This window comes from Oncorhynchus keta, chromosome 20 (assembly GCF_023373465.1).
Source record: "Oncorhynchus keta strain PuntledgeMale-10-30-2019 chromosome 20, Oket_V2, whole genome shotgun sequence".
NCBI lineage: Eukaryota > Metazoa > Chordata > Actinopteri > Salmoniformes > Salmonidae > Oncorhynchus > Oncorhynchus keta.
Window position 1 is genome coordinate 46,668,848 of NC_068440.1, and position 14,935 is coordinate 46,683,782.

Below are 14,935 nucleotides of genomic sequence, written 5' to 3' on the forward strand. Positions count from 1 at the left end.
TTGTTGCTGTGTCCCTTCTGGGCACCCTTACTGCTTAGTGTGTTAGTGTGTTTGTTGCTGTGTCCCTTCTGGGCACACTTACTGCTTAGTGTGTTAGTGTGTTTGTTGCTGTGTCCCTTCTGGGCACCCTTACTGCTTAGTGTGTTAGTGTGTTTGTTGCTGTGTCCCTTCTGGGCACCCTTACTGCTTAGTGTGTTAGTGTGTTTGTTGCTGTGTCCCTTCTGGGCACCCTTACTGCTTAGTGTGTTAGTGTGTTTGTTGCTGTGTCCCTTCTGGGCACCCTTACTGCTTAGTGTGTTAGTGTGTTTGTTGCTGTGTCCCTTCTGGGCACCCTTACTGCTTAGTGTGTTAGTGTGTTTGTTGCTGTGTCCCTTCTGGGCACCCTTACTGCTTAGTGTGTTAGTGTGTTTGTTGCTGTGTCCTTCTGGGCACACTTACTGCTTAGTGTGTTAGTGTGTTTGTTGCTGTGTCCCTTCTGGGCACCCTTACTGCTTAGTGTGTTAGTGTGTTTGTTGCTGTGTCCCTTCTGGGCACCCTTACTGCTTAGTGTGTTAGTGTGTTTGTTGCTGTGTCCCTTCTGGGCACCCTTACTGCTTAGTGTGTTAGTGTGTTTGTTGCTGTGTCCCTTCTGGGCACCCTTACTGCTTAGTGTGTTAGTGTGTTTGTTGCTGTGTCCCTTCTGGGCACACTTACTGCTTAGTGTGTTAGTGTGTTTGTTGCTGTGTCCCTTCTGGGCACCCTTACTGCTTAGTGTGTTAGTGTGTTTGTTGCTGTGTCCCTTCTGGGCACCCTTACTGTGTGTGTGTTGTGTTGCTCTCCCTGAAGAGTGTGTTGTCCTCATAGTCCCCATATAGTTCAGATAACTGGGGAGCAGGTCACCATCAGGGTCCATCCCTGCTCCCGACACCGGGTCCAGATAACTCTCTCTGGGCTTGGTGTAGCTGGCCTCCCCCAGGTCCAGATAACTCTCTCTGGGCTTGGTGTAGCTGGCCTCCCCCAGGTCCAGATAACTCTCTCTGAGCTTGGTGTAGTTGGCCTCCCCCAGGTCCAGATAACTCTCTGAGCTTGGTGTAGCTGGCCTCCCCAGGTCCAGATAACTCTCTCTGGGCTTGGTGTAGCTGGCCTCCCCCAGGTCCAGATAACTCTCTCTGGGCTTGGTGTAGCTGGCCTCCCCAGGTCCAGATAACTCTCTCTGGGCTTGGTGTAGTTGGCCTCCCCCAGGTCCAGATAACTCTGGGCTTGGTGTAGCTGGCCTCCCCCAGGTCCAGATAACTCTCTCTGAGCTTGGTGTAGTTGGCCTCCCCAGGTCCAGATAACTCTCTCTGAGCTTGGTGTAGTTGGCCTCCCCAGGTCCAGATAACTCTCTCTGAGCTTGGTGTAGCTGGCCTCCCCAGGTCCAGATAACTCTCTGGGCTTGGTGTAGCTGGCCTCCCCAGGTCCAGATAACTCTCTCTGGGCTTGGTGTAGCTGGCCTCCCCCAGGTCCAGATAACTCTCTCTGGGCTTGGTGTAGTTGGCCTCCCCAGGTCCAGATAACTCTCTCTGGGCTTGGTGTAGCTGGCCTCCCCCAGGTCCAGATAACTCTCTGAGCTTGGTGTAGTTGGCCTCCCCAGGTCCAGATAACTCTCTCTGAGCTTGGTGTAGCTGGCCTCCCCCAGGTCCAGATAACTCTCTCTGGGCTTGGTGTAGTTGGCCTCCCCAGGTCCAGATAACTCTCTCTGAGCTTGGTGTAGCTGGCCTCCCCAGGTCCAGATAACTCTCTCTGGGCTTGGTGTAGCTGGCCTCCCCCAGGTCCAGATAACTCTCTCTGGGCTTGGTGTAGTTGGCCTCCCCAGGTCCAGATAACTCTCTCTGAGCTTGGTGTAGCTGGCCTCCCCCAGGTCCAGATAACTCTCTGGGCTTGGTGTAGCTGGCCTCCCCCAGGTCCAGATAACTCTCTCTGGGCTTGGTGTAGCTGGCCTCCCCAGGTCCAGATAACTCTCTGAGCTTGGTGTAGCTGGCCTCCCCAGGTCCAGATAACTCTCTCTGGGCTTGGTGTAGCTGGCCTCCCCCAGGTCCAGATAACTCTCTCTGGGCTTGGTGTAGCTGGCCTCCCTAGGTCCAGATAACTCTCTCTGGGCTTGGTGTAGCTGGCCTCCCCCAGGTCCAGATAACTCTCTCTGGGCTTGGTGTAGCTGGCCTCCCCCAGGTCCAGATAACTCTCTCTGGGCTTGGTGTAGCTGGCCTCCCCCAGGTCCAGATAACTCTCTCTGGGCTTGGTGTAGCTGGCCTCCCCAGGTCCAGATAACTCTCTCTGGGCTTGGTGTAGCTGGCCTCCCCCAGGTCCAGATAACTCTCTCTGAGCTTGGTGTAGCTGGCCTCCCCCAGGTCCAGATAACTCTCTCTGGGCTTGGTGTAGCTGGCCTCCCCCAGGTCCAGATAACTCTCTCTGGGCTTGGTGTAGCTGGCCTCCCCCAGGTCCAGATAACTCTCTCTGGGCTTGGTGTAGCTGGCCTCCCCCAGGTCCAGATAACTCTCTCTGGCTTGGTGTAGCTGGCCTCCCTAGGTCCAGATAACTCTCTCTGAGCTTGGTGTAGCTGGCCTCCCCCAGGTCCAGATAACTCTCTCTGGGCTTGGTGTAGCTGGCCTCCCTAGGTCCAGATAACTCTCTCTGAGCTTGGTGTAGCTGGCCTCCCCAGGTCCAGATAACTCTCTCTGGGCTTGGTGTAGCTGGCCTCCCCCAGGTCCAGATAACTCTCTCTGGGCTTGGTGTAGCTGGCCTCCCCCAGGTCCAGATAACTCTCTGGGCTTGGTGTAGCTGGCCTCCCCCAGGTCCAGATAACTCTCTCTGGGCTTGGTGTAGCTGGCCTCCCCCAGGTCCAGATAACTCTCTGGGCTTGGTGTAGCTGGCCTCCCCCAGGTCCAGATAACTCTCTCTGGGCTTGGTGTAGCTGGCCTCCCCCAGGTCCAGATAACTCTCTGGGCTTGGTGTAGCTGGCCTCCCCCAGGTCCAGATAACTCTCTCTGGGCTTGGTGTAGCTGGCCTCCCCAGGTCCAGATAACTCTCTGGGCTTGGTGTAGCTGGCCTCCTCATGGGTAAATGCAGATGGCCCTTCTCCTGGTAAGGCGAAGCTTGCTGCATCTCCATCTCCAGGCTTGGAGTACCAGGCCGGACTCAGACCACAGCTATGCCAGGAAAGGTGTACTGCTCCTGGGCATAGCGCTTCTCCAGGTGATGGGTGATGGCCAGCTGGAGGAGGTGGAGAAGCTCTACCAGGTTGAGAAGGAGAGAGACTCCAGCGATGGTCTGGGTGTAGATGGTGAAGATGGTCTTCCGTGGGTCTGGAGATGAAGCAGTCCACCGTGTGAGGACAGGGGTCGCGGACACACTCGAACCGGGCCGGGATCACGGCCATAGAGGTACCATAGTCCGACAATGAAGCCGACCTCCACGAGGACCTTGAGGAGGATGCTGGCGGCGTAGGCACAGAGGAGAGACGGCCCTTCAGCTTAGGAGCCTCTGGGAGAGCTTTCACCACCTTTCTCCCTCCTTTCTCCTCCACTAGTTCTTCTATCTCATCCCGCATTCTCACCTCCCTCTTCTTCTCTCCATTCTTCTTTACTCCTCCTCTCTTGTCCCTCACAACCACTCTCCTCCGATCTCTTCTTCTCCTCATCTTCCTCCTCGTTCTTCTCCTTCGCAGCCCTCATGGCCACATACCCAAAATAGAAAATAGTCGGTGTGGAAACAAAAATCACCTGGAGCACAAAATAGCGGTAATGTGATATGGGGAAAGCTTTGTCGTAACACACAGCGGTACATCCAGGTTGCTTGGTGTTACAGACGAAGCTGTTCTGTTCGTCGTCCCAGGCTGACTCTGCGGCGGTGCCCAGGACCAGCATGCGGAACAGGAAGAGGACAGTGAGCCAGACACGGCCCACCCCGGTGCTATACTCCTGCCCTCCTCCAACAGCTGCTCCAGGAAGGACCAGTCAGCTCTGGACATCCTCTGTCACCTGCAGGGGGAGACAGGTGAACTCATGTTAACGGGTTAGCACGTACACACATTGAAATACACATATACAGGTATGAGATGTAAGTGTCCATGCACAGACGTTCGCTTTCTAGCTCTCTCTCTCACACACACACACACACACACACACACACACACACACACACACACACACACACACACACACACACACACACACACACACACACACACACACACACACACACACACACACTTTCTATGACACATTGGTGAAACATCTGTGAATACATGCTGGGAAATTGTGTTAATAAAACATATTGTGTTTCTACATTATTATGTTAATACATTATTATGTTAATACATGACTATGTTTCTACATTACTATGTTTCTACATTACTATGTTAATACATTATTATGTTAATACATTATTATGTTTCTACATTAATATGTTAATACATTATTATGTTAATACATTATTATGTTAATACATTATTATGTTAATACATTATTATAACCTCTTTCTATTATTTAATAATCTAATACATTATTATGATACACTATTATGATAGTACACTATTATGATAATACATTATTATGTTAATACATTATTATGTTAATACATTATTATGTTAATACATTATTATGTTTCTACATTATTATGTTAATATATTATTATGTTTCTACATTATTATGTTTCTACATTATTATGTTTCTACATTATTATGTTAATACATTATTACGTTAATACATTATTATGTTAATACATTATTATAACCTCTTTCTATTATTTAATAATCTAATACATTATTATGATACACTATTATGATAGTACACTATTATGATAATACATTATTATGTTAATACATTATTATGTTAATACATTATTATGTTAATACATTATTATGTTTCTACATTATTATGTTAATATATTATTATGTTTCTACATTATTATGTTTCTACATTATTATGTGTCTACATTATTACGTTAATACATGATTATGTTAATACATTATTATGTTAATACATGATTATGTTAATACATTATTACGTTAATACATTATTATGTTAATACATTATTATGTTAATACATGATTATGTTAATACATTATTATGTTAATACATTATTATGTTAATACATTATTACGTTAATACATTATTATGATAATACATTATTATGTTTCTACATTATTACGTTAATACATTATTATGTTAATACATTATTATGTTTCTACATTATTATGTTTCTACATTATTATGTTAATACATTATTACGTTAATACATTATTATGTTAATACATTATTATGTTAATACATTATTATGTTAATACATTATTATGTTAATACATTATTATGTTAATACATGATTATGTTTCTACATTATTATGTTTCTACATTATTATGTTAATACATTATTACGTTAATACATTATTATGTTAATACATTATTATGTTAATACATTATTATGTTAATACATTATTATGTTAATACATTATTATGTTAATACATTATTATGTTAATACATGATTATGTTTCTACATTATTATGTTTCTACATTATTATGTTAATACATTATTACGTTAATACATTATTATGTTAATACATTATTATGTTAATACATTATTATGTTTCTACATTATTATGTTTCTACATTATTACGTTAATACATTATTATGTTAATACATTATTATGTTAATACATCATTATGTTAATATAGTATTATGTTAATATATTATTATGTAAATACATTATTACGTTAATACATGATTATGTTAATACATTATTATGTTAATACATTATTATAACCTCTTTCTATTTTAAAAAACTTTAAAGTTTTTTCTTACTCTGTTTGTGTCTGAACTGACATCTCGCTGTGATTTGTAAGGACATATTATTTTGTAAGGACATGTTATTTTGTAAGGACATGTTATTTTGTAAGGACATGTTATTTTGTAAGGACATGTTATTTTGTAAGGACATGTTATTTTAATGTAAATGTAATGTTATCTTGTAAAGACATGTCCTGAGCTGTCAAACTTGTAACTCTGTAGGTTTGTAGAACAATATAATGTTTTTTTTTTACTAGAGATCATGTAAACACAACATGACAGCCCTTAACCTTCTCTCTCCATGAGTTCACCACCCAACCATTTTCCACCTTTGTGTTTTGGTCTAAAGGTCTGATATCAATGAGCCTCCATAGTATTCAAACATATATGTTATTTTAGGCTTTCTGTCTGTATCATATTACCCAACACAGCTGTGGTTCAACATATGACTTTTATTAGTGTTTTATTAGACTCATTTGAATACAGCAGTGTTGCAGTTCTTGATTTTTAAAAAACGGTGTGCCTTGCACCACCTACCGTACCCCGTTCAGAGACACTTGAATATTTTGTCTTGCCTATTCAACCTCCGAATGGCACACATACACAATCCAAGTCTCAAATTGTCTCAAGGCTAAAAAGAAATCCTAATCCTAATCTTAACCCAGCTCCTCTTCTTCATCTACATGTCTCCTCTTCTTCATCTACACTGATTGAAGTGGATTTAACAGGTGACATCAATAAGGATCATAGCTTTCACCTGGATTCACCTGGTCAGTCTATGACATGGAAAGAGCAGGTGTTCATAATGTTTTGTATACTCAGTGTAAAGAGCAGGTGTTCATAATGTTTTGTCCACTCAGTGTAAAGAGCAGGTGTTCATAATGTTTTGTATACTCAGTGTAAAGAGCAGGTGTTCATAATGTTTTGTATACTCAGTGTAAAGAGCAGGTGTTTATAATGTGTTGTATACTCAGTATAAAGAGCAGGTGTTCATAATGTTTTGTATACTCAGTGTAAAGAGCAGGTGTTCATAATGTTTTGTCCACTCAGTGTAAAGAGCAGGTGTTCATAATGTTTTGTCCACTCAGTGTAAAGAGCAGGTGTTCTTAATCCTTTGTATAGTCAGGGTAAAGAGCAGGTGTTCATAATGTTTTGTCCACTCAGTGTAAAGAGCATGTGTTCATAATGTTTTGTATACTCAGTGTAAAGAGCAGGTGTTCATAATGTTTGTCCACTCAGTGTAAAGAGCAGGTGTTCATAATGTTTTGTATACTCAGTGTAAAGAGCAGGTGTTCATAATGTTTTGTATACTCAGTGTAAAGAGCAGGTGTTCATAATGTTTTGTATACTCAGTGTAAAGAGCAGGTGTTCATAATGTTTTGTCCACTCAGTGTAAAGAGCAGGTGTTCATAATGTTTTGTATACTCAGTGTAAAGAGCAGGTGTTCATAATGTTTTGTATACTCAGTGTAAAGAGCAGGTGTTCATAATGTTTTGTCCACTCAGTGTAAAGAGCAGGTGTTCATAATGTTTTGTATACTCAGTGTAAAGAGCAGGTGTTCATAATGTTTTGTATACTCAGTGTAAAGAGCAGGTGTTCATAATGTTTTGTAAACTCAGTGTAAAGAGCAGGTGTTCTTAATGTTTTGTAAACTGAGTGTGAAGCGGAGGTGTTCATAATGTTTTGTAAACTCAGTGTCCAGTTATCTTCCGGACTCTGACATTGCTCGTTCTAATATTCCTCTATTTTTGTAATTCCTGTCTATTTAGATCTGTGCATTTGGTCTTTAAATGATGTAGCTGACACACTAAATTGTGTCATTCCAGCAGCAGGCTACAGGGAACAGCTGGATAGGGAAACGGGTCCATTCACCGCACCTGCCCAGAGGTCTGGACTTCTATGGTACAGAAGGTTATGTCCATGTCTTGTAACCAGGGTCATTGCTTCTGTGCTCGCTGATCTCAGCAGTCATACCCCACTGGGCAAAAAAAAATGGTTGAATCGACATTGTTTCCACAGCATTTTAACCCCCCTCACACACACACACACACAAAAACATTAACAAAAATCTGTGATGACTTTGAATCAACATGGAAAACTAATTGGATTTGCAAAAGTCAAGTTGTGAGCCTAGTGATTAGAGGCAGGTAGCCTAGTGGTTAGAGGCAGGTAGCCTAGGTGTTAGCCTAGTGGTTAGAGGCAGGTAGCCTAGGTGTTAGCCTAGTGGTTAGAGGCAGGTAGCCTCGTGGTTAGAGGCAGGTAGCCTAGTTGTGAGCCTCGTGGTTAGAGGCAGGTAGCCTAGTTGTGAGCCTAGTGGTTAGAGGCAGGTAGCCTAGTGGTTAGAGGCAGGTAGCCTAGGTGTTAGCCTAGTGGTTAGAGGCAGGTAGTCTTGTGGTTAGAGGCAGGTAGCCTAGTTGTGAGCCTAGTGGTTAGAGGCAGGTAGCCTAGTGTTTAGAGGCAGGTAGCCTAGTGGTTAGAGCAGGTAGCCTAGTGGTTAGAGGCAGGTAGCCTAGTGGTTAGAGGCAGGTAGCCTAGTGGTTAGAGAGCAGGTAGCCTAGTGTTTAGAGGCAGGTAGCCTAGTGGTTAGAGGCAGGTAGCCTAGTGGTTAGAGCAGGTAGCCTAGTGGTTAGAGGCAGGTAGCCTAGAGGTTAGAGGCAGGTAGCCTAGTGGTTAGAGGCAGGTAGCCTAGTGGTTAGAGGCAGGTAGCCTAGTGGTTAGAGCAGGTAGCCTAGTGGTTAGAGGCAGGTAGCCTAGTGGTTAGAGCAGGTAGCCTAGTGGTTAGAGGCAGGTAGCCTAGTGGTTAGAGGCAGGTAGTCTAGTGGTTAGAGGCAGGTAGCCTAGTGGTTAGAGGCAGGTAGCCTAGTGGTTAGAGGCAGGTAGCCTAGTGGTTAGAGCAGGTAGCCTAGTGGTTAGAGCAGGTAGTCTAGTGGTTAGAGCAGGTAGTCTAGTGGTTAGAGCAGGTAGTCTAGTGGTTAGAGCAGGTAGCCTAGTGGTTAGAGCAGGTAGTCTAGTGGTTAGAGCAGGTAGTCTAGTGGTTAGAGCAGGTAGCCTAGTGGTTAGAGCAGGTAGCCTAGTGGTTAGAGCAGGTAGTCTAGTGGTTAGAGCAGGTAGTCTAGTGGTTAGAGCGTTGGACCTCGTAACTGACAGGTTGCAATTTCAAATCTGTCGTTCTGCCCTGAAAAGGCAGTTAACCCACTGCTCCTAGGCCGTCATTGAAAATAAGAGTTTGTTCTTAACTGACTTGCCAAGTTAAATAAACTCAGCCAAATGTAAATCGACACGGGTATCATGCGCCCACAATGTCATAAGAATAGATAAATAAAGACCCGTTATGGAATGAAAGCGCTGCATCTCTTACCTATCAGTTGTGAAGTTCGGTTATTTTATTTTGTTGACTTGACAGTACTCCCGTAGACGTGTTCATTCACCAGCACCCCAGTCGGAATGAGCGGGGAGAATTTTCCAATGCATTTTATTGGCCTGCCCACAGGAACTTGGTCCAGGAAAGGAACGGATGAATTCTAAAAATATGTATCTGTTCACTCCTCCGAGATGGACTGTCGCTCTAGAAGGGGTTATTTGTTGAACTTACTCATCTTGAATAAGTGATAGACCTTCAAGTTGATATCTGCAGCACTTATCTTATCAAAGTTGAGCAATAGGTATAGATAGTGGAGTAATCTATGCCACTCAATTGACCAGTTGTCCCAAAACCATAAAGGTATGAAAAACAAAAAGCTTTCGAAACGGTCTGTTGAACAATAGATTGGACACGTTGTATTGTCATCGAAGTTTGTTGATTTATTCAATTCCTAAGAAGTTAGAGTTAACAACTCGTTTCGTGAAATGTCCCGTAAATCCACACAATGGCGCCAGTCACCGCTTTTCTAGGAAGATGACGCACCAGCGGAATGAACTGTTTGCTCCGTTAGTGTTGTTCAATGAGATGTTAAACCATCGATGCTGACAAGGAAAAACACTAAATTAGTGCAGAAAATAGATCGATACCTTCAGACGATGTTTATTATTTTCTTTTGATAAGATATCAGAAGATCAACCCGGCGGAAATGGAATTAGCATAGTAAAACAAACCCCATAAAAACCAGCCAGTTTAATCAAGAGATATGTTTTTTTTTTTTTTGCATTGGATAATACTCAATCCACCGCATCCGCTATGTAACACTTCCCCGCATCCGCGGAGAAAGTTGAGCTCGAGCGGTGTTTGTCAGACCACGAGACATCCCGAAAATCGGTATTCTCACAAAATCGTCTTGGAGCGTCTTGGTTACCCACTAATATGACCCATCTGTGTAAAGGTGAGACTCACAAACTCCTACATATCGGTTGTTTTGCTCTAGGATGCCCACAGGCCTCACTCATCTGAAGGTCCTGATACCGGGACAAAAACACATGGAAGTACTGCATATATGGAGAATGTCTAGTGACAGATATAAGGGGCAAAGTACACCACATTACCAAAAGTACACCACATTACCAAAAGTACACTGCATTACCAAAAGTACCCTACATTACCAAAAATACACAACATTACCAAAAGTACACTACATTACCAAAAATACACAACATTACCAAAAGTACACTACATTACCAAAAGTACACTACATTACCAAAAATACACAACATTGCCAAAAGTACACTACATTACCAAAAGTACACTACATTACTAAAAGTACACCACATTACCAAAAGTACACTACATTACCAAAAGTACACTACATTACCAACAGTACACTACATTACTAGTTTAGTTTTTTTAGTTTAGTTGATTTTATTTTTACAGGGACAGTGCACATTAATCAACGTTTCAGTAAAAGTGCCGGTTTTAGCCAGCCGGCTAATTTTAAACCGCAGTCCCTGGGCAGGTTATTAAAAACAATTACAATATAGACAATAGCACCATAGACATAGCAACATAGCAACATAGGACAAGCAAGACATAGCATACAGACAGAGCAACATAGAACAAAAAGCAGCAAGACAAAATTCATAAAAGCAACAAAGTGTTTCCATACCTCACAAGCTACAGCTACAGCTACTAAAAGTACACTACATTACCAAAAGTACAGTTCATTACCAAAAGTACACCACATTACCAAAAGTACACTACATTACCAAAAGTACACTACATTACCAACAGTACACAACATTACCAAAAGTACACTACATTACTAAAAGTACACTACATTACCAAAAGTACAGTTCATTACCAAAAGTACAGTTCATTACCAAAAGTACACTACATTACCAAAAGTACACTACATTACCAAAAGTACACTACATTACCAAAAGTACAGTTCATTACCAAAAGTACACTACATTACCAAAAGTACCGTTCATTACCAAAAGTACACTATATTACCAAAAATACACTACATTACTAAAAGTACACTACATTACCAAAAGTACACTACATTACCAAAAGTACACTATATTACCAAAAGTACACCACATTACCAAAAGTACACTACATTACCAAAAGTACAGTTCATTACCAAAAGTACACTACATTACCAAAAGTACAGTTCATTACCAAAAGTACACTATATTACCAAAAATACACTACATTACTAAAAGTACACTACATTACCAGAAGTACACTACATTACCAAAAGTACACTACATTACCAAAAGTACACTACATTACCAAAAGTACACCACATTACCAAAAGTACACTACATTACCAAAAGTACACAACATTACCAAAAGTACACTACATTACTAAAAGTACACTACATTACCAAAAGTACACTACATTACCAAAAGTACAGTTCATTACCAAAATACACTACATTACCAAAAGTACACTACATTACCAAAAGTACACAACATTACCAAAAGTACACTACATTACTAAAAGTACACTACATTACCAAAAGTACACTACATTACCAAAAGTACAGTTCATTACCAAAAGTACACTACATTGCCAAAAATACACTACATGACCAAAAATACACTACATTACCAAAAGTACACTCCATTTCCAAAAATACACAACATTACCAAAAGTACACTACATTACTAAAAGTACACTACATTACCAAAAGTACACTACATTACCAAAAGTACAGTTCATTACCAAAAATACACTACATTACCAAAAGTACACTACATTACCAAAAGTACACAACATTACCAAAAGTACACTACATTACTAAAAGTACACTACATTACCAAAAGTACAGTTCATTACCAAAAGTACAGTTCATTACCAAAAGTACACTACATTGCCAAAAATACACTACATGACCAAAAATACACTACATTACCAAAAGTACACTCCATTTCCAAAATACACTACATTACCAAAAGTACACTACATTACCAAAAGTACACTACATGACCAAAAATACACTACATTACCAAAAGTACACTCCATTACTAAAAATACACTACATTACCAAAAGTACACTACATTACCAAAAGTATGTGGACACCGGCTCACCCAACATCTCATTCCAAAATCATGGCCATTAATATGGAGTTGGTCCCCCTTTGCTGCTATAACAGCCTCCACTCTTCTGGGAAGGCTTTCCACTAGATGTTGGAACATTTCTGCAGGGATTTGCCTCCATTCAAGAGCATGAGTGAGAATCACTGATGTAGGCCTGGAAGCAAGGCCTCGCACCATCTCATTGGCATTCCATTTTATCCCAAACCGTTGCCACGAAATTAGAAGCACAGAATTGTCTAGAATGTCATTGTATGCTGTAGCATTAAGATTTCCCTTCACTGGAACTAAGGGTCTAACCCGAACCGTGAAAAACAGGCCCATACCATTATTCCTCCTCCACCAAAATGTAATAAACTGACTTGTTGGAAAGGTAGCATCCTATAACGGTGCCACATTGAATGTCACTGAGCTCTTCAGTAAGACCATGCTACTGCCAATGTTTGTCTATGGAGATCGCACGTCTGTGTGCTATATTTTATACACCTGTCAGCAAGGGGTGTGCCTGAAATAGCCGAATCCACTAATTTGAAATGGTGGCCACATACTTTGTACACAGTTGAAGTCGGAAGTTTACATACACTTCGGTTGGAGTCATTAAAACTAGTTTTTCAACCAATCCACAAATTTCTTGTGGACAAACATTCGTTTTGGAAATGTCGGTTAGGACATCTACTTCGTTCATGACACAAGTCATTTTTCCAAACATTGGTTTACAGACAGATTATTTTACATTTAATTCACTGTATCACAATTCCAGTGGGTCAGAAGTTTGCATACACTATGTTGACTGTGCCTTTAAACAGCTCGGAAAATTCCAGAAAATTATGTCATGGCTTTAGAAGCTTCTGATAGGCTAATTGACATCATTTGAGTCAATTGAGGTGTACCTGTGGATGTATTTCAAGGTCTACCTTCAAACTCAGTGTCTCTTTGCTTGACATCATGGGAAAATCAAAAGAAATCAGCCAAGACCTCGGAACAAAAATTCTAGACCTCAACAAGTCTGCTTCATCCTTGGGACCAATTTCCAAACGCCTGAAGGTACCACGTTCATCTGTACAAACAATAGTACACAAGTATAAACACCATGGGACCACGCAGACATCATACTGCTCAGGAAGGAGACGCGTTCTGTCTCCTAGAGATGAACGTACTTTGGTGCGAAAAGTACAGATCAATCCCAGAACAACAGCAAAGGACCTTGTGAAGATGCTGAAGGAAACAGGTATAAAAGTATCTATATCCACAGTAAAACAAATCCTATATCGACATAACCTGAACGGCTTCTTAGCAAGAAAGAAGCCATTGCTCCAAAACCACCATAAAAGCCAGACTACAGTTTGCAACTGCACATGGGGACCAAGATCATACTTTTGGAGAAATGTCCTCTGGTCTGATGAAACAAAAATAGAACTGTTTGGCCGTAATGACCATTGTTATGTTTGGAGGAATAAGGGGGAGACTTGCAAGCTGAAGAACACCATCCCAACCGTGAAGCACGGTGGTGGCAGCATCATGTTGTGGAGGTGCTTTGCTGCTGGAGGGACTGGTGCACTTCACAAAATAGATGGAATCCTGAGGAGGAAACTGGATATACAGTATTGAAGCAACATCTCAAGACATCAGTCAGGAAGTTAAAGCTTGGTCGCAAATGGGTCTTCCAAATGGACAGTAGTCACGATGGCAACACCCATCCGTAGCACGTGCTCCAGCAGGTGTATCTCACTGATCATCCCTAAAGCCAACACCTCATTTGGCGCCTTTCGTTCCAGTTCTCTGCTGCCTGTGACTGGAACGAATTGCAAAATCACTGAAGTTGGAGACTTTTATCTCCCTCACCAACTTCAAACATATGCTATCTGAGCAGCTAACCAATCGCTGCAACTGTACATAGTCTATCGGTAACAGCCCACCCATTTTTACCTACCTCATCCCCATACTGTTTTTATTTATTTACTTTTCTGCACACCAATATATCTACCTGTACATGACCATCTGATCATTTATCACTCCAGTGTTAATCTGCAAAATTGTAATTATTCGCCTACCTCCTCATGCCTTTTGCACACAATGTATATAGACTCCCCTTTTTTTCCTACTGTGTTATTGACTTGTTAATTGTTTACTCCATGTGTAACTCTGTGTTGTCTGTTCACACTGCTATGCTTTATCTTGGCCAGGTCGCAGTTGCAAATGAGAACTTGTTCTCAACTAGCCTACCTGGTTAAATAAAGGTGTTCTCAACTAGCCTACCTGGTTAAATAAAGGTGTTCTCAACTAGCCTACCTGGTTAAATAAAGGTGTTCTCAACTAGCCTACCTGGTTAAATAAAGGTGTTCTCAACTAGCCTACCTGGTTAACTAAAGGTGTTCTCAACTAGCCTACCTGGTTAAATAAAGGTGTTCTCAACTAGCCTACCTGGTTAAATAAAGGTGTTCTCAACTAGCCTACCTGGTTAAATAAAGGTGTTCTCAACTGGCCTACCTGGTTAAATAAAGGTGTTCTCAACTAGCCTACCTGGTTAAATAAAGGTGTTCTCAACTAGCCTACCTGGTTAAATAAAGGTGTTCTCAACTAGCCTACCTGGTTAAATAAAGGTGTTCTCAACTAGCCTACCTGGTTAAATAAAGGTGTTCTCAACTAGCCTACCTGGTTAAAT

The 14,935-nt window shown here is 41.7% G+C and overlaps 1 pseudogene; it reads right to left on the reverse strand.

Annotated features, from left to right (window-relative positions):
* Positions 1 to 3,141: 3,141 nt before the first annotated feature.
* On the reverse strand, positions 3,142 to 9,914 carry LOC118380583 (gap junction alpha-4 protein-like; annotated as a pseudogene).
* Positions 9,915 to 14,935: the final 5,021 nt, after the last annotated feature.